The 22,816-nt window shown below is 49.0% G+C and overlaps 1 pseudogene; it reads left to right on the forward strand.

Annotated features, from left to right (window-relative positions):
• The first annotated feature begins 1,081 nt into the window (after positions 1 to 1,081).
• The window catches only part of LOC123398053, a 164,577-nt pseudogene continuing 142,842 nt past the window's right edge, over positions 1,082 to 22,816 (forward strand).

Genomic DNA, 22,816 nt, shown 5'->3' on the forward strand with positions numbered 1-22,816 from the left:
CAGAGTTGCATTGCGTCCGAGGTCTTGAAAATCTTTTCTTAACCGGTCTTGATTATTTAATCAATCTCGCATCACTCGTGATATACATTCAACCGAAAACCCGTCTATTCAAGCATAGCATTAAGAAATTGTCGTCCCGGGGCCAAGTATCGGGGTTGTTGTGTGCCTACCACATGATACTACAACTTATACTAAAGTTTCCAAGTACCTAGGCAGCATGCAATTGGGCAAAGAAAGGTGAACTACCATGCATCGAAAACATTGGAAAATAACATGATCAAAATGACTTGCCTTGATGATAGCTGTCTTGCTCGAGCGCTTCTAAGTAACACGCTTCGCACTCCGGATGATCTACCGATAAAAACACAAAACACACCATAAGCACTTCAATCATGCAACAAGTAAAAAATAACATCACAAGTAAGGATTTGCTAAAGCCTAAGTAAAAGAATTCATCACGCGTCGTTATGGCAGAAACTTGTTTCTGTTGAAAACACCAGTAAAAATACTTTCAAAAAATTTTAAACTTCTACCACGGTAAGATTTAATCACTAGGAAGCAGTAGCAAAAAGAATCAACTCAAAATCATTTTTTAAACTCCTGGAATAGGCAAAACAAGGTTTAAACTAAATCTGATCTAACTTATATTTTAAAATTTCAAACATAGACAAATTATATGTTTTTAAAAACTACAGAAAAATTGGAGTCTACTGGAACAAGAATCAATATCATTGGACTTCGGGATCAAAAGTTGTGGCCAAAACAAAACATAAACTTTTCTGTTTTTGCAATTAGACAGAAAAAATGAAGCTAACTAGTTAACTAGCAGGGGGTATACGTGGCGTGTTGTGATAGGCTGCGGGGGCGTTTGTTGCAACATTATAAACAAACGGCCGAAGGCTAACAAAACTTGCTGGTTAAATGAATAAGTGAAATAAAACCGCCGGTTTTCTACTCTAAACTGAAGGGGTATTCTAAGAACTAATCTAAACCATCTAATAAGGATCTAAGGGCTACAAAAAAAAAGAAACAACAGAAGGAAGAGGAGCTACCGTGGCTGTGGGAGGCTACTCCGGCGAGGATGGCGTCGCCGGCGAGGGGGAGGGGCTCCGGGGCGGTGGAGAGGACGGGGAGGCGTTGGCGGCAGTCCTCCACCGAGGAGGGGCGTCGGGCGGAGCGGGGAGCGGCTCGGGTGCTGCTCCCAGGGGGCGGCCGAAGTTGCAGGAGCTCGGCTCCGGTGGCTGCGGCAGGGGACGGCTCGGGGCGGCGGCTCGATGAAGACGGGGTGGGAACGGGGGCGGCCGAAGTTGCAGGAGCTCGGCTCCGGTGGCTGCGGCAGGGGACGGCTCGGTGCGGCGGCTCGATGAAGACGGGGTGGGAACGGGGGCGGCCGGGGGCGGGGGTACTTATAGCCCACGGAGGGGTGAAGGAACGAAGGAGTAGAGAGGGGATCGGGGAAGGATCCCGAGTTCCTGGGTGCTAGCTCGGGCTCGGGCTGGAATTAGGAAGGAGAGGAGGGAGATGACCGCGGGGTGGAGGGAGTCGGCCAGTGGGGCCCGCCGGGCAGTGAGAGAGAGGGGGGCTGGGAAGGAAAGGGCGGCCGACACTTAAGGGATTCGGTTCCTGGCGGCTGGGATTCGGCCCATGGCCTATTAAACGTTTAGGGCGGCGGCTTCCAAAGAAAAAGATATTTTCCTAATTTTAAATCTGTTGCGAAACAGAAAATCAAAAGCGAATAAAAGGAAATAAATCAAAATATTTAATATAGGGTATTATATACCAAAAAAATCAGAAAAATATCCTCTACCCGAATAACATTTTTCCAAAGCAAAAATAAAAACTTAAAAAAAATGTTTTTTCAGAAATTCCTCAAAATGCTTTATTTTGTTTTTGCAAATATTTTTGCAAATAAACTTTGTATTTTATTGGCTCCAATATTTCAGAAATGCCCGTACTTTGGAGGATCCTTTTCCTCCGCTCTCTCTCTTGGGTGCAAGAGAGTATTTCCCCGGGCTTTTCGTGCGAGGAAAAAGGTGGAAACGCAAATCAAAAAGACGAAAGAATTCACGTGCTAAATTTATTTCAATTCAATATGCATAGATGCTTAGCTACAATGTAAAACATTCCCAATTAGGAAAAATTGGGATGTTACATTGACAGAATTAGAGAAGCTCAAAAGGATGATAAGTATATTGCTGAGATAAAGGAGAATATGCTGAAAGGGAAAGCAAAGGATTTCCATGAGGATGAACATGGAACCATATGGTTTGAGAAGCGTATTTGCGTACCCAGGACGCAGATATAAGGAAGTTGATTCTTCAGGAGGCGCATGATTCACCTTACTCTATCCACCCAGGTAATACTAAGATGTATTTGGATTTGAGGGAGAAATTTTGGTGGCCTAGCCTGAAGAGGGAAATTGCTGAGTATATTGCAGTATGTGATGTGTGCCAGAGAGTTAATGGAGAGCATCAGAAACCAGCAGGTTTGTTACAACCCTTGCATATACCTGATTGGAAGTGGGATCAGATTGGTATGGATTTCATCACTGGATTACCCAGGACTCGATCTGGTTATGATTCTATTTGGGTAGTTGTTGATCGTTTGACTAAAGTCGCTCACTTCATCCCGGTAAAGACTACCTATACCAGTGCTAAGCTAGCAAAGATTTATATGTCCAGAATTGTCTGTCTGCATGGAGTTCCAAAGAAGGTAGTGTTTGATAGAGGTACTCAGTTCACTTCTAAATTTTGGCATCAGTTGCATGAATCATTGGGTACTAGACTGGAGTTCAGTACAACATTCCATCCACAGACAGATGGGCAAACTGAGAGGGTGAATCAGATATAGGAGGATATGTTGAGAGCTTGTGCTTTGGACTACGGGTCCAGTTGGGATGATAATTTACCATATGTAGAGTTCTCATATAATAACAGTTATTAGGCTAGTTTGCAGATGGCACCGTTTGAGTTTCTGTATGGTAGGAAGTGCAGGACACCATTGATGTGGGATGAGGTTGGAGAGTGTCACTTCTTTGGACCAGACTTGATAACAGATGCTGAGGAGAACTCAGGTTGGTTCGTGACAGGCTAAAGATAGCACAGTCCAGACAAAAGAGTTATGCCGATACAAAGCGGAAGGAGGTGACATATGAGGTAGGAGACCGTGCATACCTTAGAGTTTCACGACTTCGTGGAATTAAGAGGTTTGGAATCAAAGGTAAGCTAGCACCACGCTTTGTGGGGCCTTACAGGATCTTGGAGCGTTGAGGAGAAGTAGCTTATCAGTTCGAGTTGCCAGAAGCTTTGTCAGGAGTTCATAATGTGTTTCACGTATCCCAGCTAAAGGAGTGTCATGCCGAGATGGTAGATGTTACTTTGAGAGATACAGTGCCACTTGAGGCAATTCAGTTGGAGACTGACTTGACATATGAAGAGAATCCTATTAAGATTCTGGAGACAACAGAGAGAATTACTCGCACCAAGACAATCAGATTATGCAAAGTTCAGTGGGATCATCAAGCAGGATCACCCACACCTATTTACTAGCCAACCCGGATCTCGAGGGCGAGATTCATCTTAAGGGGGGTAGGTTTGTAACATCCCAATTTTCTTAAATTTGGATTTTAATAGATCATTCATATGCATCTCATATATTTTTTTCTATGCATTATTTGTTCTTTTGAAAATTTTATTCATTATGTAACTTCGGGCAATTTATTGGAGTGGAGATAATATGACTTCTCCCCTATCGAATTAAACATCATAATGTTTCGAATATTATTTGGAGTTACCGATTTGGTTTTGCAAATTTTATAATATGTGAAATTATTTTTAGTTAAGTTTTCAAATGCTATTTGCGTGGCCTATAGCATTAAAACTATTTTCAAAATATTGCATTAGGTGGAACTAGGTTCCTTTATTATTTATTAAGTGAATTTATTTTATATCTATATATATATATTACAATTTTAATATATGTATCTATATATACTTATATATATATTACTATATGCGTATTTTATATATATATGTATATATTTTTTATACGTATATTATTATTATTTTTCTGTTTGTTTTTCTTTAAAAAAATATTATTTAGTTATTTTTTTTGTGGTTTTATTAAAAATAAAAAGAAAAAAAACATCGAGCCCAGCTGGCCAGGCCGAGCCAGCGCTCAGCCCAGCCAGCGCACCACAGCCCCATCGCCCTAGGCCAGCGAGCCCCAGGGGCAGCGCACGAGAGGCGAGTGCTCCAGCCACCCCTAGGGACCAAGAGCTCCAGGTGGCCAGCGCGCCACATCCCCCCCTCGAGCCCCAGTTCCTGGAGCCCGACCGCCCAGTGCCAGGTGGCCAAAGACCCCAGCGCCAGGACTCCTGTCCCAAGCTGGATCAACCTCGCCTCATTTTCTTCTCGGAACCGAGTAGAACTCGTGTTCCTCGCGAGGGCATAAAGCCAGGGACCGAAGCCCCCTGTCCCGATCCGTTTTCCCTGCTCCCGATTAGCCCCGTCGCCGCCTCGCACGCACAGAGCCGCCGCCTCGAGTTAAGCCACCGCAGCGCACGCCGGAGCACTGTTGGGGAACGTCGCATGGGAAACAAAAAATTTCCTACGTGCACAAAGACCTATCATTGTGATGTCCATCTACGTACCCTTGTAGATCACACAGCAGAAGCATTTAGAAACGCGGTTGATGTAGTTGAACGTCCTCACGTCCCTCGATCCGCCCCGCGAACCGTCCCACGAACCGTCCCGCGATCCGTCCCACGATCCGCTCCGATCTATTGCCGAACGGACGGCACCTCCGCGTTCAGCACACGTACAGCTCGACGATGATCTGGTTGAAGTGATGGTTCAATAACCTCATCAAGTTCTACCACCCTCCCACTCAATTCTTTCGAGAGAAACCTTTCCTCAAGAAAGGATCCGTTTCTAGAAACAAACTCTTTGCTTTCGGATCTCAGATAGGAGATGTACCCAACTGTTTTGGATATCCTATGAAGATGCATTTATCCGCTTTGGGTTCGAGCTTATCAGACTGAAACTTTTTCACATAAGTGTCGAAGCCCCAAACGACAGTTTAGATTTCTCTAAACCTCAATCTATACTGTGTCATCTCAACGGAAATACGCGGTGCCCTATTTAAAGTGAATGCGGTTGTCTCTAATGCATAACCCATAAACGATAGTGGTAATTTGATAAGAGACATCATAGCATGCACCATACCAAATAGTGCGTGGCTATGACGTTCACGCACATCATCACACTATGATGTTCCAGGTGGCATGAACTGCGAAAAAATTTCCACATTGTCTGAACTGCGTACCAAAACTCGTAACTCAGATATTCATTTCTATGATCATATCGTAGACAGTTTATCCTCTTGTTACGACGAACTTCACTCCGGAAACAGAATTGAACTTCTCAATATTTGAGACTTGTGATTCATTAAGTAAATACTCTTGTATTTGCTCAAATCGTCATTGAAGTAAGAACATAATGATATCCACTGCGTGCCTCAGCACCTATTGGACTGCATACATCAAAATGTATGACTTCCAACAAGTTACTATCTTGTTTCATCTCAATGAAAACAAGGCCTTGCTCATGTTGTATGATTTGCATGTCACTAGTGATTCAAAATCAAGTGAGTATCAAGATCCATCAGCATGGAGCCTTTTCATGCAATTTATACCAACAGGACTCAAGCGGAAGTGCCACAAGTAAGTGGTACTATCATCATTACCTTGTATCTTTTGGCACCAATATCATGAACATGCGTAACACTGCGATCGAGATACAATCAACCATTGAAGGTGATTATTCAAGCAAATAGAGTAACCATTATTCTCTTTAAATGAATAATCGTATTACAATAAACACGATCCAATCATGTTCATGCTTAACGCAAGCACCAAATAACAATTATTTAGGTTTAACACCAATCCCGATGGTGGAGGGAGTGTGCGACGTTGGATCATATCAACCTTGGAAACACTTCCAACACGTATCGTCACCTCGCCTTTAGCTAGTCTCCGTTTATGCCGTAGCTTTCATTTCGTGTTACTAATCACTTAGAAACCGAACCGGTATCCAATACCCTCGTGCTACTAGGAGTACTAGTAAAGTACACATCAACATCATGTATATCAAATATACTTCTTTCGACTTTGGCCAGCCTTCTTATCTACCAAGTATCTAGAGTTGCTCCGCCTCAGTGACCGTTCCCCTCATAGCAGAAGCACTTAGTCCTGGGCTTGGGTTTAATCTGGGGTCTCTTCATTAGTGCAGCAACTCCTTTGCCGTTTCACGAAGTATCCCTTCTAGCCCTTGCCTTTCTCGAAACTTAGTGGTTTTACTAACCATCAACTATTGATGGTCCTTCTTGATTTCTACTTTCGAAGTGTCAAACATCGCGAATCGCGCAAGGATCATTGTATCTATCCTTGATATGTTATAGTTCATCACGAAGCTCTCACAGCTTGGTGGCAGTGACTTTGGAGAACCATCACTATCTTATCTGGAAGATCAACTCCCACTTGATTCAAGTGATTGTCGTACTCAGATAATCTGAGCACACGCTCAATGATTGAGCTTTTCTCCTCTACTTCGTGGACAAAGAATCTTGTCGGAGGTCTCATAACTCTTAACAAGGGCCTAAGCATGAAATCACAATTTGATCTCTATAGAACATCTCTTATGTTCCATGACCTTTCAAAACGTCTTCGGCGCCTTGCTTCTAAGCCATTAAGTATTTTGTACTGAACTATCGTGTAGTCATCAGAAACGTGTATGTCGGATGTTCACAACATCTACAGACGACGGTAGAGGTGCAGCACACCGAGTGGTGCATTAAGGACATAAGCCTTCTGCGCAGCAACGAGGACAATCCTCGGCTTTACAGACTCAGTCTGCAAAGTTTGCTACTATCAACTTTCAACTAAATTTTCTCTAGGAACATATAAAAACAGTAGAGCTATAGCGCAAGCTACATCGTAATTCGCAAAGACCATTAGACTATGTTCATGAAAATTAGTTCAATTAATCATATTACTTAAGAACTCCCACTCAAAAAGTACATCTCTCTAGTCATTTGGGTGGTACATCATCCAAATCCACTATCTCAAGTCCGGTCATCACGTGAGTCGAGAATAGTTTCAGTGGTAAGCATCTCTATGCTAATCATATCAACTATATGATTCATGCTCGACCTTTCGGTCTCATGTGTTCTGAGGCCATGTCTGCACATGCTAGGCTCATCAAGCTTAACCCGAGTGTTCCGCGTGTGCAACTGTTTTGCACCCGTTGTATGTGAACGTTGAGTCTATCACACCCGCTCATCACGTGGTGTCTCGAAACGAAGAACTGTCGCAATGGTGCACAGTCGGGGAGAACACAATTTCGTCTTGAAATTTTAGTGAGAGATCACCTCATAATGCTACCATCGTTCTAAGCAAGATAAGGTGCATAAAGGATTAACATCACATGCAATTCATAAGTGACATGATATGGCCATCATCATGTGCTTCTTGATCTCCATCACCAAAGCACCGGCACGATCTTCTTGTCACCGGCGTCACACCATGATCTCCATCTCATGATCTCCATCAACGTGTCGCCATCGGGGGTGTCATGCTACTCATGCTATTACTACTAAAGCTACGTCCTAGCAATATAGTAAACGCATCTGCAAGCACAAAGTTAGTTTAAAGACACCCCTATGGCTCGTGCCGGTTGCCGTACCATCGACGTGCAAGTCGATATTAACTATTACAACATGATCATCTCATACATCCAATATATCACATCACATCGTTGTCCATATCACATCACAACCATACCCTGCAAAAACAAGTTAGACGTCCTCTAATTGTAGTTGCATGTTTTACGTGGTGACCATGGGTATCTAGTAGGATCGCATCTTACTTACGCAAACACCACAACGGAGATATATGAATTGCTATTTAACCTCATCCAAGGACCTCCTCGGTCAAATCCGATTCAAGTAAACTTGGAGAAACCCACACTCGCCGGTCATCTTTGAGCAACGGAGTTACTCATAGCGATGAAACCAGTCTCTCGTAAGCGTACGACTAATGTCGGTCCGAGCCGCTTCGATCCAACAATACCGCGGAATCAAGAAAAGACTAAGGAGGGCAGCAAAACGCACATCACCACCACAAAAACTTTTGTGTTCTACTCGAGAAGACATCTACGCATGAACCTAGCTCATGATGCCACTGTTGGGGAACGTCTCATGGGAAACAAAAAATTTCCTACGTGCACGAAGACCTATCATGGTGACGTCCATCAACGAGAGGGGATTTCCGATCTACGTACCCTTGTAGATCGCACAGCAGAAGCGTTAAGAAACGCGGTTGATGTAGTGGAACGTCCTCACGTCCCTCGATCCACCCTGCGAACTGTCCCATGAACCGTCCCGCGATCCGTCCCACGATCCACTCCGATCTAGTGCCGAACGGACGGCACCTCTGCGTTCAGCACACGTACAGCTCGACGATGATCTCGACCTTCTTGATCCAGCAAGAGAGACGGATAGGTTGATGAGTTCTCCGGTAGCATGACGGTGCTCCGGAGGTTGGTGGTGATCTAATCTCAGCAGGGCTCTGCGCGAGCTCCGTAGAAACATGATCTAGAGGTAAAACCGTGGAGGTATGTAGTCGGGCTGCCGTGGAAAAAGTTGTCTCAAATCAGCCCCAAAACCCCCACTATATATAGGAGGGAGGGAGGGGAGGAGGCAGCCTCAAAACCTAAAGGTTTGACCGAAATTGGAGGTGGAGGAGTCCTACTCCTAGGATTCCACCTTCCCACTTGGAAACTCTTTCCACCTTGTGTTTTTTCCTTCTCAAACCTTATGGGCCTTAGTGGGAACTTATTCCAGCCCACTAGGGGCTGGTTTATCTCTTCCCATAGCCCATGAGACCCCTTGGGGCGTGACACCCCTCCTGATGGTCCCCGGCACCCCTCCCGGCACTACCAGTACACTACCGATGAGCCCGAAACTTTTCCGGTAATGCAGGAAAACCTTCCGGTAACCAAATGAGGTCATCCTATATATCATCTTCGTTTACGGACCATTCCGGAAACCCTCGTGACGTCTGTGATCTCATCCGGGACTCCGAACAACATTCGGTAACCAACCATATAACTCAACTACGCATAAAACAATGTCGAACCTTAAGTGTGCAGACCCTGCGGGTTCGAGAACTATGTAGACATGACCCGAGAGACTCCTCGATCAATATCCAATAGCGGGACCTAGATGCCCATATTGGATCCTACATATTCTACGAAGATCTTATCGTTTGAACCTTAGTGCCAATGATTCATATAATCCCGTATGTCACTCCGTTTGTCCTTTGGTATGTTACTTGCCCGAGATTCGATCGTCAGTGTTGTGGGTATAAGTCTGACAGTAGATGTGTAGGGTACGAATAGGATGGGCAGAGCCTTAACTACGGCGAGGTTGTATGAGTTCAGGCCCCTCTGCGGTGGAGGTAATAGCCCTACGTCTCAGTGCTCTGGGAGCTTGTTGTCGAGTGGAATATAGAATACAATGAGTTGCTAACCCTTGCACCAGTGGGGAAGGGTGGCTTATATAGAGTGCGCTGCCCTTCACAATGGTTGGTGCACAAGGGTGAAATAATAGCGAATAAATGCCTACGTTACAGGTAACGTACGACCTAAATGCTAATAAAAGCGTGTGCAAACGTACAACCGATTCCCTCCTGGGGGTTACGATGTACAGAGTGGGATCCAGTCGGACAGTTCGATACGCTCCGAATGCTCGTCTTTGACTGGATGGTCGAAGGTCTGTTACCGACTGGATGATGGGAACTTCTTAGTTCAGTCGGAACTGACTAAGGGCCTTGTCCCTTATGAAGGGTAGTCCTTGGGTAGGACCTATAGGGCAGGCTTATGACCCTACCCTAGGACTATAGCCCCATAATTAGTTCCTGAATGGATTGAGGTTGGAACGACGAAGTGATGCTTGAATTTGGATCCGACTGGCACGGATGTGACTTTGGCGTTGCTTCCCTCAATCCATTTTATCTTTTCTGATCGACGATCCGAGTGGAAGTTTTTGTGAAACAAACTGTCGGAAACCTAGTGCTTCCGCGGTATCTTCTGACGTGACCGGTCAACTGACAGCGGCGGATTTTCCGGGATCCTGAAATTTCGGTTACCGCGCGCTCAGCGGGGAAGACGCCATCGCGTTCGAGTAGCGCCTGACGCCTCGATTCTCGCTCCTTCAACCTCTCCCCTAATATTGCCGCGGTTGGTCGGGGGATAAGGTTTCGGGGCCACCTGCCAGCGTCCCAGTCGGAACCTTACTTAAATCTCAGCGGCGAGGGTTCTTCGTTATGCTCGCCGAATCTCTGGCCTTCGCTTGCTCCGTCCTTCTCGCCACCTCCAGCGCACCTACACTCTTTCCTCCTCCTTCCTCCCCGTGGATTCCCAGCTCCCGCCATGACCAAGGGTCAGACCAGCAAGATGGAGGTGAGGAAGAAGAAGGGGAAGGCGGGGGCTCCTGCTCAGGGGCGGCAGCGACCGCTGCCGGCGGGGTGGATTCAAGGCGACTTCCTCCCCTCCACGGTGACGGAGGGGGATCTGCTGCAGCTGGTGGAGCACGTGATGATCGTGCACAAGTCTTGGAGACTGCCGGTGGAGAATGAGGTCGAGCCGGCGCCCCGGGAGGGGGAGCACGTCCTGCTGCTCAGCCATGTCTACCGAGGTTTCTCCTTGCCCCCGCATCCTTTCTTCAAGGGCATTATGAATCACTTCGGGGCACAACTTCACCACTTTCCCCCGAACGCTATTGCCCATCTCTCTGCGTTCATAGTTCTGTGCGAGTGCTTCATTGGCTATCCTCCCCATTGGGATCTGTTCAAGCACATATTCTCTGTTAGATCTCAAACCATAAAACGACTCAGCCAGTCGGACGATAAGACACATCTTCTCCAGCTCTACGGGGGCTTAGGTTTCCAGAAAAAGAGTCGGAGTAGTTATCCTGCCCTTCAGCTAAGTGAGTCGGTCAGGAACTGGCAGTCGACGTGGTTCTACTGCCAGGACGTTGCCTGTCCGAATGCCACGACAGGGCTGCCTCCCTTTAGCTTAGATCGGCCCGCTCCTCCTAAGCAGCTTGCGCTCACGAAGGCGGAGAAGAACGACATCCAGCCTCTGGTCGAGGCACTCGTAGATGTCGTCAGAAGGGGGGTCACCGGCATAGACTTGCTAGAGGTCTTCCCCGGTCGGCGCATCCAACCCCTGCAGGCTCGCGACCACGCCATGTGGCATTATACGGGGCCCGAAGATTCCACTCGGACCATCGTTGTGGGCGTGACTGAGGAGAAGGTGACCTTGTGGGTGCTCCAGATCACAGGCGCTTGCGAGAACCCCAGAGGATCCCGGCGAGTGAGGCCTTTCTGCGCGGATAATCCTCCTCCGAATGAAGTGAGTATCACTTGTCGAGTGCACGTAACTGTCTTAATCTTGTTGCTTGCTTGAATCTGTGTGTGATGTCTGATGTCGCCGACTGAATTTTATGCAGAATTGGACCAACTGGTTTTCTCCCGTCTCGAACGGGAACTCGGCCGGGGAGGAGGAGGAAGGCAGCCAGGAAGGCAGCGTGGAGAGAGCCGAGTACGTCTCCGACAGTGGGGAAATGGAGGAAGAGACGAGTGAGGAAGAGGAGGAAGACGAAGAGTAGGACTCGCCACCCCCGCAGCTAAAGCATCGGACCAAGCGCCGACATGAACCTGCAGTTCCCTCGGTCCCTCCGGCATCCTCGAGTGCTTCGCCTACTGCTCCTGTGGTCCTGAGTGCCCGGAGCACCAAGAGGGCCAGGGATGTTGCTGCTGAGCCTGCGGGTCAGTCTTCCAAGGTGGCCAAGCCGAGTGGGTCTAAACCTCGGAAGGCTCTACCGCGGATAAGGGTTACTGTTCCCGTCACCTCCACGTAAGTGCATTGATCTTCTAATTTCTTCTGATATCCGATTGGACTCCTATTTATTGGTCGAATGGATTTCACTCGACAGAGTTGCTACATCCGCCACCTCTCCAGCACGCCAGGAGGATGACCCCATGGACACGGACAACGTCGTCTCGTCCCAGCCAGGTGCGTTGTAGTGACTCCAAGAGTTTTATATTATCGCGTCGCGAATTCTATCTTAGGTCTTGCCTCTTCCTTTTTTAAGATCTCGCGTCGTTTGGTCTATCAGGGGCGATTTGCGTGGACGAGGGTGACCAGGGGAAAGCTGAACAAGCCGCAGAGCCTGTTCTTGAAGCTGCCCCACCAGTCACTCCTCTCGCCGCAGACGCTGCCGACTGAAACGATGCCAGGCTCGTCGAATGTCGAGTTCGACATCCAGCTTCTCCCGGAGGAGCAGGTGGGAGCGGCCAAGGGGGCCATGGTGCAGGCGGAGCTGATGGCGGGAGAAGCCAAGAAGGCATATGACTCCATCGCATCCCTGTACCAGCGGAGCTTGGAGCTGCGGGATGATATCCGAGTAAGTGGGCTAGTAAGTATTTACTTTTCTCTTGTAACCCAGTGGGTGTTCTCGGATACCGTATGACGTTTACAATGGGTTCACTCTGAGTAAACCCAATGGGTGTAGTCCCCGAGACTTCTGTCAAGTGCTTGCACCGGCAGTTGTCTTTATACATATTGTCTTTGCTTTGGTCAGATCTGTAAATAATATGGCCGACTGCGAACAGTTGTGGCACTCGGGGTGCACTTACTGTAACATTCCCCGAGAGTAATTTGTACTCAGGTCGGGTAGTATTAGCCTCGTAGGCGTAGGTGGTAACATGTATCTCAATAGGGCGGGCCTGCTTGAGTTGCATGCAAGTGGGGTCACTCTTAGTGAACCCACTGGGTGTAGTCCCCAAGACCGCTGTCGACTGCTTGCGTTGGCAGGGGTCTGAAGAACTTAGACTTTTAGTGTTGAATTTTCTGATTGTCTCTTGGTGTTGGCTGGCAGAAAACTTGTGAAATGGGGACAGCCTATGAGACTCTCAGGGCGGACAGGAATCAGTTAGCTGGTGAGCTTGATGCGGCGCTGCTTGCAATGGCTGGCATTAAAGATGTTCTGGCCGAACGAGAGAAGTCATTGGAGCAGGCTCGTGAAGCGAACAAAGTGCTGAGTGAGGAAGTTGAGAAAATGGTGAAACAGAGGACTGCTCTGATGGGATAGATGGACGTGCTGAACAAACGGTGCAGAGCTCAGGAGAAATACGTCAGCGACTGTGCTCGGCAGATGATGACGTGTCTGGCTGGTAAGTCCTGCTTTTTCCAAGTGCTTGTGGTATATGCGTCACACTCGGCGCTTATTGTTTGCTTGTCCTTTTGTTGCAGATTTTTGTATTGATTATGAAGCTGAAGGAGCTGACGGGGAGCGGTCGATTCGCGAGAACGTTCCACTCAGCGAGGACGCCAATCGAGATCTGCTCCGAGCGCACATCCGCGTGGGCAAAGTTGGCCCTTTCATCGGTCGACTGAGAGAAGTCATCGGCCGAATCGACAAGGAGCTTTGGCTAGAAGATGATTCGCGGCAGGAGATGGAAAACTTGATGACTCAACTGGAGGAGATGCCGAACCGAGTGCAGTCAGGGAAGAAATCTGCAGCTCGTTGTGGTGCAGATGTTGCTCTGACCCTGGTCTGAGTTCATTGCAAGGAGGTGCGCGAGGAGAAGCTAAGAACATTGAAGGTCGCCAACACGAAGAAACTTCGATTCGAAGACTTCATCGAAACTTTCCTTGAGAGTGCTACTCGCATCGCCGACGGTATCAATCTGTACACGTTCGTAGAGCCCTCCATTCCTGGCGCTAATCCAGATGATGCGTAAGAAGACTTTATCCTCGGTATGCCGAGTGTTGATATATAAGGAACTTTGGCCACTGCTGTTGGCCGTCACATTCTTGGATCGGTGCGGGTAAGCTTGATCCGCACCGAATGAACTATCTTTGTTTAAACTTTTGAATCTGAATCAAATCGTTTGCTCTTGTGTTGCAATTTTGCCTCGAGTTTTCTGTGTGGCGTTTCTTGGTGAAGCCAATGGCAAACATGCGTAGCATGTAAGTGTCAGTTGTCTTGACATCTGCATGAGCCTATGTGAGGGTCTTGCGGGGTCTTTGAGTGGATCTATAGGGTACACTCGAGGGCAATAGAATACTTAGGCGATTCATGATCGTAGCTAAGTCGTCGAGTGCGTCGGACAGGCCTCACGCGCAGCGAGTTGGTACTTCATGTAATTTTCAGTAGTCTTGACATCCACATGAGCCTCAATGAGGGTCCGGCGAGTGTCCGAGTGGATCTAAAGGACACACTCGAAGGTCAAAAAATACTTGGGCGATACGGGATCGCAGCTATGTTGTCGAGTGCGACTATGAGGTCGTACTCGGTGCGATGTGTTAGTCATGTAGTTGTCAGTTGTTTTGACATCCACATGAGCCTCAATGAGGGTCTGCTACTCATGTGGTTGTCAGTTGTTTTGACGTCCACATGAGCCTCAATGAGGGTCTGTTACTCATGTATTTCGGCGATTCTGGATCGCAGCTATACTTCCGAGTGCACGCTCGGAGAAAGTTGATACTTAGGCGATTCTTGATCGCATCTAAGTCCCCGAGTGTGACGTGAAGTGCACACTCGAAGAAAGTTAATACTTAGGCAATTCTTGATCGCATCTAAGTTCCCGAGTGTGACGTGAAGTGCACACTCGAACAAAGTTACTAGTTAGGGGATTCGTGATCGCAGCTAAGTCCCCTAGTGCGAGGTTTAGTGCACACTCAGAGAAAGTTATTACTTAGGTGACTCTTGATCACAGCTAAGTCTCCGAGTGCGACGTTTAGTTCACAGTCGGACAAAGTTATTCCTTAGGTGATTCTTGATCACAGCTAAGTCTCCGAGTGTGACGTTTAGTGCACACTCGGAGAAAGTTATTCCTTAGGTGATTCTTGATCACAGCTAAGTCCCCGAGTGCGACGTTTAGTGCACACTCGGAGAAAGTTAGAACTTAGGCGATTCTCGATCGCAGCTAAGTCCCCGAGTGCGACGTTTAGTGCACACTCAGAGAAAGTTATTCCTTAGGTGATTCTTGATCACAGCTAAGTCCCCAAGTGCGACGTTCAGTGCACACTCAGAGAAAGTTTGAACTTAGGCGATTCTGGATCGGAGCTAAGTCCCCGAGTGCGACGTTTAGTACACTCTCGGAGAAAGTTAGAACTTAGGCGATTCTGGATCGCAGCTAAGTCCCCGAGTGCGACGTTTAGTGCACACTCGGAGAAAGTTATTCCTTAGGTGATTCTTGATCACAGTTAAGTCCCCGAGTGCGACGTTTAGTGCACACTCGGAGAAAATTAGAACTTAGGCGACTCTGGTTCGCAGCTATTTTTTTTTGAGACCGGAGTTTGCGACCGCGGAAGAATTCTGAATCTGCAAAAGCTCAATCTGCTTTATATTATTTCATCAATACTTGTTCTTTACATTGCTTCAGTCGACGGTCACGTGTAGAAGTGCTTCAGGAGATCTCCGTTCCATGCTCGCGGCTCATCTCTCTCCCTGTCGATGTTGTAGAGTCTGTATGCTCCGTTGTTCAGCACCTTGGAGATGATGAAGGGTCCTTCCCAGGCAGGAGCCAACTTGTGAGGTCTTTGTTGATCTGCTCGGAGCACCAGGTCGCCTGCTTGGAACGTGCGACTCCTGACGTGGCCTGCATGAAAGCGCCGCTGATCTTGTTGATAAATGGTTGAGCGAGACAGTGCCATCTCGCGCTCCTCCTCTAGAAGGTCCACTCCATCTTGCCTGGTTGGTTCTGCTTCGGCTTTGGAGAAGAGTTCGACTCGTGGAGCATTGTGAAGAAAGTCACTCAGAAGAACCGCTTCTGCTCCATAAATGAGGAAGAACGGTGATCGCCCTGTAGATCTGTTCGGGGTTGTGCGGAGAACCCAAAGCACTGAAGGTAACTCGGTGACCCATGCGCCAGCGGAATGTCCCACCTCTCGCAGGAGTCGGGGCTTCAAACCTTGCAGAATAAGTGCATTCGCCCGCTCTGCTTGTCCATTGGATTGATGATGTGCGACGGAAGCAAAATCCACTCGGATAGCTTGGCTTGCACAGAAACCTTTGAATCTGTCCGAGTCAAAGTTTGTTCCATTGTCCGTGATTATGCTGTGAGGCACACCAAACCTGGAGATGATGTCCCTGACAAACTTGATGGCTGTTAGGGCGTCGAGCTTTTTGATGGGTTTGGCTTCAATCCATTTTGTGAACTTGTCGACTGCCACCAACAGATGTGTGTATCCACCTTGGCCTGTCTTGAATGGACCGACCATATCTAATCCCCATAACGCGAACGGCCACACAAGAGGGATTGTCTTCGACGCAGATGTCGGCTTGTGGGACTTGTTGGAGTAGAACTGACAGCCCTCACATCGGTCGACCATATCTTTAGCCATCTCGTTTGCATGCAGCCAGAAGAAACAAGCCCTGAATGCCTTGGCGACGATTGCTCTTGAAGAGGCATGATGACCGCAGGTTCCCGAGTGAATATCTTCCAGGATTAGCTGCCCCTCCTCTGGGGAGATGCATCATTGAAGAACGCCTGACACGCTTTCCTTGTACAATTGGCCGCCAATGACAGTGAATGACTTCGACCTGCGGACTATCTACCTGGCCTGGACTTCGTCTTCTCGTAGTTCCTGCCTCAGGATATATGCAATGATCGGCATAGTCCAGTCGGGGATGACAACAAAAATCTCCATGACCAGATCAACCACAACAGGTACATCGACTTCAGTCGGATCTTTTGAACTCTTTGGTTGTACTGGTTCCTCTGTGAAAGGTTCTTCTTTGACTGAGGGAAGGTGAAGGTGCTCGAGGCAGACGTCACTCGGGACTGGTCTCCGAGTGGATCCGAGTTTTGCCAACTCATCAGCTGCTTGGTTCTTCAGTCTCGGAACATGATGAAGTTCTAGACCTTGAAACTTCTTCTCAAGCTTCCTCACTGCATTGCAATATGTGGTCATGGTGGGGTTCCTGACGTCCCACTCTTTCATCAGTTGATTGACCACCAAATCCGAATTGCCGTAGACCATCAGGCGACGGACGCCGAGTGAGATGGCCATGCGCAATCCGTAAAGGAGAGCTTCATACTCTGCCTCGTTGTTGGCGGAATCGAAGTGTATCTGTAGCACGTACTTGAGTTTGTCGCCCTTTGGCGATATGATCAGAACGCCAGCACCGGAGCCATTCAACATCTTGGACCCATCGAAGAACATTGTTCAATGGGCCGAGTAGATGTGGGTCGGTTGCTGTTGTTCTACCCATTCTGCTATGAAGTTAGCCAGAGCTTGAGACTTAATAGCTTTCTTGGCCTCGAACTTGGTATCGCAGTACAGCATCTCCATAGCCCACTTCGCCACTCGGCCTCACGCGTCTCGATTGTGGAGAATTTCCGACAATGGAGCATCAGAAACGACAGACACCGAGTGGTCTTGGAAATAATGGGCCACCTTCTTCGCAGTCATGTAAATCTCGTAGATAAGTTTTTGATAGTGGGGATACCTCTGCTTGGAAGGAGTCAGGACCTCAGAGACGTAGTACACTGGCCGCTGAACTTTGTACGCTTTGCCTTCTTCTTCTCGTTCGACTATAAGAACAGTACTGACCACTTGGTTTGTAGCCGCGATATACAGAAGAAGGGGCTCTTTACTGAGCGGAGCAGTAAGCACCGACTGGGTGGAAAGTAGGACTTTGAGGTCGTCGAATGCGACTTGGGCTTCGTCTGTCCACTCGAAAGTATCTTATTTCTTCATGAATCGGTACAGAGGAAGTGCTTTCTCGCCGAGTCGACTGATGAACCTGCTCAAAGCTGCTAGGCAACCTGTGAGCCGTTGAACATTGTGTATTCTGACCGGCCTCTCCATTCGGACGATGGTCCCGATCTTTTCGGGGTTGACATCGATCCCTCGTTCGGAAACAAAGAAACCGAGTAACTTTCCGCTGGGAACGCCTAATGAACATTTGGCGGGGTTGAGCTTAATATCGTACCTACGAAGGTTGGCGAATGTCTCTGCCAAGTCAGTCAGCAGATCGGAACCTTTGCGTGACTTGACTACGATATCATCCATATATGCCTCCACATTCCGACCGATCTGGTCGAGAAGGCATTTTTGGATCACAGCGCATAAAGGTAGCTCCTGCATTATTCAAACGAAATGGAATAGTGATGTAGCAGAAGCACCCGAATGGGGTGATGAAGGCTGTCTTTAATTCATCGGGGCCATACAGACGGATCTGATGATAGCCCGAGTAGGCATCAAGAAATGACAAACGCTCGCAGCCCGCAGTCGAATCGACATATTGATCTATGCGGGGGAGCGGAAAATGGTCTTTCGGGCAGACCTTATTGAGATGCTTGAAGTCGATGCACATTCGGAGCGATTTGTCCTTCTTGGGCACCATGAAAACATTGGCGAGCCACTCGGAGTGGTGAACCTCGCGAATGAAGTTGGCTGCCAACAGCTTGGCCACCTCCTCCCCGATTGCTTTCCTCTTGTGTGCGGTAGACCGGCGCACGCGCCCTCGGACGGGCCAAGCGACGAGGTCCACATGAAGTCGGTGCTCAGCCAACTCCCTGGGTACACCTGGCATGTCAGAGGGTTTCCATGCAAAGATGTCCCAGTTCTCACGGAGGAATTGGGTGAGCTCGGCTTCCTATTTAGGATCGAGGGTGGTGGAGATGTTCGTCGGGGCAGCAGTGTCGTCCATCGGGTGAATGCTGACCTTCTTCGTCTCTCCCGCCGACTGGAATGCAGACTCTGAAGCTGGCTTCTTTGAGCGCATCAGGTCGGCTGGGTCGACTGTTTTCTTGTACTCGTTGAGCTCGAGGACGGCCATCCACTCGTCGGAGATTCTTGATCCCTGCTGCACACACTCTTCGGCTCGCTGTCGATTACCCGTGATGGTGATAACGCCTTTCGGGCCTGGCATCTTCAACTTCAAGTAAACGTAACATGGACGGGCCATGAAACTCACATACGCTGGGCGGCCCAGAATTGCGTGGTAAGCGCTCTGGAAATCCACCACCTCAAACATGATGTCTTCCTTGCGAAAGTTCTTGTCGGAGCCGAAAACGACGTCCAACGCGATCTGGCCGAGTGACTTGGCCTTCCGTCCAGGGACGACTCCACAGAACTGCATGCTGCTCTCGCTGAGTTTGGACATCGGAATGCCCATCCCCTTGAGAGTGTCGGCGTACATGATGTTCAAACCGCTGCCGTCGTCCATGAGGACTTTGCGTAGTCGGAATCCTTCTTCCACTGGGTCGACGACCAGAGCTTGTCTTGGTGGGGTGGGTACATGTGCTGGATGATCTGACTGGTCAAAGGTGATCGCAGTCTGAGACCATTTGAGGAACTTGGGGCTGGTAGAGGTGGCCATGTTCACCTCCTGGTTCACCAGCTTCAGTCGAGTCTTCCTCTCCACGTCAGCAAAAATCATGAGTGTCGTATGGACTTGGGGGAACGGATCCTCCTTATCCTCCTCATCCTGTTCATTGACCTTTTCACTCGGTTGCCCTTCGCCGAACCCCTGGATCAGGAGGCGACACTGTCGAGTGGTATGCTTTGGATATATGGGGTTGCCCTCTTTGTCCATCTTCGTATGAACCGGACATGGCTGATCCAGGATGGGATTATTGAACTGCTTCTTCTTAGGGGTAAACTGCGCCTTCCCTTTGCCCTTGAACTTGGCATTGGTCACGACTGCAGCTTCTGCCTGCGGAGTGGATGGAGCTTTTTGCTTTTGCTTCCGAGTGTTGCTTCCATCTCCATCACCGACTGTCTTGTGCTTGCCGCTTCGGATGCGGTCTTCTTCTTCGCCATTTGCATAGCGAGCTGCTATCTCCATCATCTTGCTCATGGAGATGTCACCTGTTTGGCCGAACTTTAGGTACAGATCTCTGTACCGCACGCCTGCCTTGAAGGCGCAGACTGGTTGATGCTCGGTGACGTTCTCCACCGTGTGGTAGGGTGTTGTCCATCGCTGAATGAAGTCACGCAGGGGCTCATTCTGCCTCTGGACGCAATGCTGGAGCTCCAGGAGGCCTGCAGGGTGCTTGCATGTCCCTTCGAAGGTCTTGATGAACACTCGGGCCAGATCTGCCCAACTGTAGATGCTTGAGGGGGCCAACTGATTCAGCCACGCTCGCGCCGAGCCGTCGAGCATCAGAGGGAGGTGCTTCATGGCGACATGGTCGTCTCCTCCTCCGACCTGAACTACCACTCGGTAGTCATCTAGCCATGTTTCTGGCTTAGACTCTCCTGTAAACTTGCTGATTCCCGTCGCCAATCGGAAGTTGGGCGGGATGTCAGCCGAACGGATGGCTCGACTGAAACACTCGGGACCAGACACGATGGTCCTGCTTCCACTCGGACGGTCCATATCGTGACCATCGCGGTGGGCTCGGCCCTTGTCGACCCTTCGCTGGGCGATGCGCCCTCTCGCGTCGGGCCTTGGGTCGTAAGTGTCGTCGACTGAACGCCGATCATCATGATGTCGTGGCCCATAGGGCCCACCCCGCGGAGGGGTGCGTGAACGGCGGCGATCTTCGTGATTTACGGAACGGCTGCCTCCCCTATGCCGTTGATGGGAACCAGGGCTGTGAACCGACCGATGCGTATTCGCATGAACAGAACTATTATGGATCCTGTTGTGCGACTGGGAGACTGCCGAATTCTGCTGCTGCGCCGTGTGAAACAGGGCTCGGATCTGATCGATCCCTCTACCCGCCTCTGAATCAGTCGGCTGGAGGGAATCGGCTATCTTGGCAGCCCCAGCCAAGTTGAGGAGGGGTGTGTAGAACAACTCCACGTTGCTCCGCCGAGTGTGCCGACTGGCAGAATGGCGAAGTGGACGGCGCGCGCCGGACGTTTCGCCGGCCTCGTGCTCGTTACGGCCAGCTTGACGGGGATCTTCATGGGAGTTGGCCATGTGTACTTCTGCTGCGGGCCCGCGACCCGCATACTCGGAAGGAAACTCAGTCGGAATCGAGTCCGAGTGCTAGTATAGCGGGGCAACCACAACGGACTCTAGAACCGCCACTTGTGAAGATGCGTTCTGGCGCACCTGGGCATGTTGCACCCAACGCTGGAGCCGCGAACGGCGAGACCGCTTGCTGCGGCGCGTCACGGCGGTGTAGGTCGACACCGGAGCCGACTGTTGGAGAAGAAGAATGCCGCGGGCGCCGGCACAGAAGTGCGTAGCCCCACGACGGGGAAGCGCCTCGACGTCGAGAGGAGCAGCCCGAAGCCACGCCGAATCGCCGATGATGAAGGAGAGAGCGCCGAAGAAGATCTGGTGACCCATGCTCGAACCTCCATTGGACGACATGACGAAAGGAAGTAGTCGCAAACTCACCGGAAGTCGCTTAGACGCCTGCCCCACGGTTGGCGCCAACTGTCGTGGGTATAAGTATGACAATAGATGTGTAGGGTACGAATAGGATGGGAAGAGCCTTGGCTACGGCGAGGTTGTATGAGTTTAGGCCCCTCTGCGGTGGAGGTAATAGCCCTACGTCTCAGTGCTCTGGGAGCTTGTTGTCGAGTGGAATATAGAATACACTGAGTTGCTACCCCTTGCACCAGTGGGGAAGGGTGGCTTATATAGAGTGCGCTGCCCTTCACAACGGTTGGTGCACAGGGGTGAAATAATGGCGAATAAATGCCTACGTTACAGGTAACGTAGGGCCTAAATGCTAATAAAAGCGTGTGGAAACGTACGACCGTTTCCCTCCTGGGGGGTTACGATGTACAGAGTGGAATCCAGTCGGACAGTTCGATACACTCCGAATGCTCGTCTTCGACTGGATGGTTGAAGGTCTGTTACCGACTGGATGATGGGAACTTCTTAGTTCAGTCGGAACTGACTAAGGGCCTTGTCCCTTATGAAGGGTAGTCCTTGGGTAGGACCTTTAGGGCAGGCTTATGACCCTACCCTAGGACTATAACCCCATCAGTCAGTATCCGCATACCTATTTCAATCTCGTTTACCGGGAAGTATCTTTACTCGTTCCGTAATACAAGATCCCGCAACTTACACTAAGTCGCATTGCTTGCAAGGCTTGTGTGTGATGTTGTATTACCGAGTGGGCCCCGAGATACCTCTCCGTCATACAGAGTGACAAATCCAAGTCTTGATCCATACTAACTCAACGAACACCTTCGGAGATACCTGTAGAACATCTTTATAGTGACCCAGTTACGTTGCGACGTTTGATACACAAAAAGCATTCCTCCGGTGTCAGTGAGTTATATGATCTCATGGTCCTAGGAACAAATACTTGACACGCAGAAAACAGTAGCAACAAAATGACACGATCAACATGCTACGTCTATTAGTTTGGGTCTAGTCCATCACATGATTCTCCTAATGATGTGATCCCGTTATCAAGTGACAACACTTGCCTATGGTCAGGAAACCTTGACCATCTTCGATCAACGAGCTAGTCAGCTAGAGGCTTACTAGGGACAGTGTTTTGTCTATGTATCCACACATGCACTGTGTTTCCAATCAATACAATTATAACATAGATAATAAACGATTATCATGGACAAAGAAATATAATAATAACTAATTTATTATTGCCTCTAGGGCATATTTCCATCAAGCACCTCACAGTCACCGGAGTTCGCGAAGCCGTTCACCGGAATTTGCGCACGTCGCCGGAGTTTGTCCGACCGCCACCGGAGAAGCATCATCGGAGGAGCCACACCAAGACGGTTCCATTTTTCCCCGC

This window comes from Hordeum vulgare, chromosome 1H, assembly GCF_904849725.1.
Source record: "Hordeum vulgare subsp. vulgare chromosome 1H, MorexV3_pseudomolecules_assembly, whole genome shotgun sequence".
Lineage (NCBI taxonomy): Eukaryota > Viridiplantae > Streptophyta > Magnoliopsida > Poales > Poaceae > Hordeum > Hordeum vulgare.